The following is a 3,491-nucleotide window of genomic DNA, read 5'->3' as shown; positions in this document are numbered from 1 at the left end:
CTTTGAATATATTCAATGACTCCACATCTGTGGTTCTCTGGGGTGGAGAATTGCAGAGGTAATTCTCTGTGTAATTCCTTATCGTGGTCTTAAATGTGTTATCACTTATTCTGAAATTATACCAGCCACATGTTCTGGCAAAAAAAATCATAATCCCCAAGCATAATATAATTTTACAATTACTTTGTTAGAAATAGATAGAATAATGAAATGTAATCCACAATATAAAATTGCCATATACAGTACAATTGAGGCATGATAACTACTTTTAATTAGAGATGACAGTTGAACAAAAATTATTAAATTGCTCTGCAATCTATTTGGCACTTTAACAAACAGTACAAGGAAAGTATGCTACTCTTGTAACAAGATGAGATAAAGTATAAAATTATGCAGGTTCCCTGAAAAATACTAATGCACTACCATGATTTAAAAAGCAATTGAGACCAAATCATACAATAATAAATTTAGCATTATTTTTACAACACTGGCATTTATGAACATCAACTTGAAATTAGAAAATTCCACCATCTTTGCACTTAATGCTGCAAAACAGACATGGATAGTTCTAATTAAATCTACAGGTCTATTACAAAAGAATGCTGAACTGCATTTATTGCAAATAGATTAAAAACATTATTAATACACAAATAATAGGAAATGTATTTAAGATCCCCTACAAACATGATACTTTAAAGATACAGTATTTGTGCAAATACTTTTTTTTAAGATTCTAATTTAGTGAATGAATAAATGAATGTATAAAATGTTTACATGTAACAGTGTTAATTTCTAATATTTTAAGGACAAAAAATAAGATTCACTTTCATGGAACTTGTGAAAAAATGTAAATAAATAAACAAAACATTTTCTCTCCACTTGTGTTTCCTGATTCACATGCAGATGACGTGGTTTTGTGTTGCAGAACATATTACTGACTGTTCTCTTGGAACTCAACTCCCCATCCACCCATCCTGGAATGCAGGGTGGTTGCTTGTATTATAAACCAAGTTTACTCTTCAGTCAAGTACAGTCATCTTTATTCTCAACTTCATATGCCATAAATTAGGTAGTTGAAGGACAACTGTGGAGATGCACTTTGGTCCCAACCCACAGTTAATTCATCCAACTCTCATAAGAGTACCCTTAAACTATTAGCAAGTCAGAGAGCCAAAAATATTAAAGAGAATCTTCCCCACCTCAAGGTACAAAATATTCAAGGAATATGATCAACCATAATGTCATTCTTCAAAACAATTTCCTGATGGATGAGAATTAACAGTAAAAAAAATATGCATGTATATAAAGCATGGGTACACATATATGCCTGCAGCCCAAAATATCCTGCAGGGTAGGGAAAGAGAATATTTTCAAAGAATGAAGATTATTGTGTCATCTGTTGTTCTTCTCTTGAAGATCTGGCCAACTCTTTGAATGTAGCTCCTTTTTAGGAGAAAGGGATTTGTGTGGAGTTCTAGAAGGATGTGGAGACCGGAGTGGATGCAAAAGAAATTCACCAGGATGTTGCCTGGATTAGAGAGTATTAGATACAAGGAGTGGTTGGACAAACTTGGATTGTTTTCTCTAATTTCTTCTAATAGAAATATATAAAATTATGAGAGTCATAGATAGGGTAGATTGTCAGAATCTTTCTCCCAGGATGGAAATGCCAAATAATAGAAGGCATAGATTTAAGGCGAGTGGGAGAAAAAGTTTATTTTTTTTTAAAAAACATACACAGATGGCACAGACATGATGAACTGAATGGCCCTTGTGTGCTGTAAGATTTTATAATGACACGTTTTACTAGTGCTTCAGTGAATCATCACAGCATGGACAATGTGCCAAGGCCACTGGTTTAAATGGCTAATCTAAATGCACCTGAGAGAAGAGAAAGGAGATCTAGCACAAAATTTAGTCCTAAGAATTAAAAACTGTAGTACTGTTGAAAGTTTAGGTGAAGCAGAATGCAGTGTGGTGTACTTGATTTTGCCCTCTGGCAGCAATTTTTATTCCAGAAAAATATATACAAGCTGGAAAAAAAAAAGAAAATGTGGCCAAACTGGTGATCAACACAAAGCCTTTCTTTAAAATGGCTTGATCTGAGATCAGCCAATTAAACTAAATTGAGATTGACATAGAGAAATTAAATATAACCACACATAACAAAGCAGGACTAGATTCAGGTTCATAGATGAAGTAGATATAACTTCAGGGATTAGAAGTTTAGGTCATTATAGAAAAATTAACATGAAAAATATATAAACACACACCTCAAATGAATCTGTGTGCATGGATGTGTAGCTTAAGTATACAACTAAATCAGCAAGATGGGATACAAGATAATTGACAGTACCCAGTGAAAGCAATTTGCATGGCCATGGTCACTGTCTGCCTGGATAACTCATTAAAACTACCAATTAGTTAACATTTTCTGCACAGCACAGAACAAGGGAATCCAATCCATTGGACCTGTTACTCTCTGTAAAACAACCCAATCAGTCCTATTCTGCCTGTCTAATCTTCATGGCCTTGCGAATTTATTTCCTTCAAGCAGTTGTGTATAGTAGTAGTAAAAATGTGGGTTTGGTTTCAAAATAAGTGAAGTTCAAAAGTTATTCCTTATTATACTCATCAATCTAAAGGCCAGTTGTCTTCAATGAGGTGTTAGTATCTTGTTGTGAGCTCCATAACAGTATCTATAAAATCATTCTACTCCTTTCAAACTCACTTCAGACAGAAGATGGTGTGTCGTCTATCTGTTGCAAGCCATGTGTAGCTGTCAGGCAAGATTGGGTGAACAATCATCACCTTCCTTCTGAAATTCAGTGGCATAATTAATTGCAACATGCTACAGTCTTGACCTAGGAGGACCTAAATAAATGAAGCAACTTGAAAATTGCCCTATTTTGCCAGGGAAATTAGGGGGTTGGGCTAGTCAGGCACTTGTCTGCACACACATGCCTCCACTGTATATATTTCCATCACTCCCTTCTGTTGTTCCTACCTTTTTAAACTCAATTTAGGAAGTGTTGTATTACAAAGTTTGCAGCTAAGGTTTTGAAACAATACACCAATAATTCTAGGTTAAGGCATTACCACTGGAAATGATTCATTGTACATTTCTAATTAGAGAAATCTGATTAAGCATTATTAAGCTAGAACTATCTGTCCAACTCTACAAAAACATACAAAGGAAATCAAACAAGAGGCAGTATTGCAAATGCTTCTAAATCTACCAGCATGTTGATTAAATAATTTGTTTTTAAAAATTCATAAGTGTTAACATTGGGAGCCACTTATAGATATGAATTACAATATTTAACTTATTTAATGAGTCAAACGTTTCCCTGATGGTAATTCTGTAACAATTTTATAATTTTGGAAGTAGTTCTAATTTCAAATTTAAAACAGTAGCACTGAAAATCGTGCATTATACATCAACAATACATCAATCCCATTTCTGTCATGCAGTTTCATCAAGACTTAAA

General features: G+C 33.9%; 1 protein-coding gene across 2 annotated transcripts in view; it reads right to left on the bottom strand.

Annotated features, from left to right (window-relative positions):
- Positions 1-256: 256 nt before the first annotated feature.
- Positions 257-3,491, bottom strand: part of LOC127568741 (DEP domain-containing protein 1A-like) — a 42,580-nt gene continuing 39,345 nt past the window's right edge. For both annotated transcript variants that reach the window (XM_052012831.1, XM_052012832.1), the window contains one exon: positions 257-3,491. This exon is cut by the window's right edge and continues 541 nt beyond it. The gene's annotated coding sequence lies outside the window, so the exon portion shown is untranslated.

This window comes from Pristis pectinata, chromosome 3 (genome assembly GCF_009764475.1).
Source record: "Pristis pectinata isolate sPriPec2 chromosome 3, sPriPec2.1.pri, whole genome shotgun sequence".
NCBI classification, from domain to species: Eukaryota; Metazoa; Chordata; class Chondrichthyes; order Rhinopristiformes; family Pristidae; genus Pristis; species Pristis pectinata.
The sequence above is the reverse complement of the archived record's forward strand: the minus strand, read 5'-3'. Positions and strand labels throughout refer to the sequence as shown.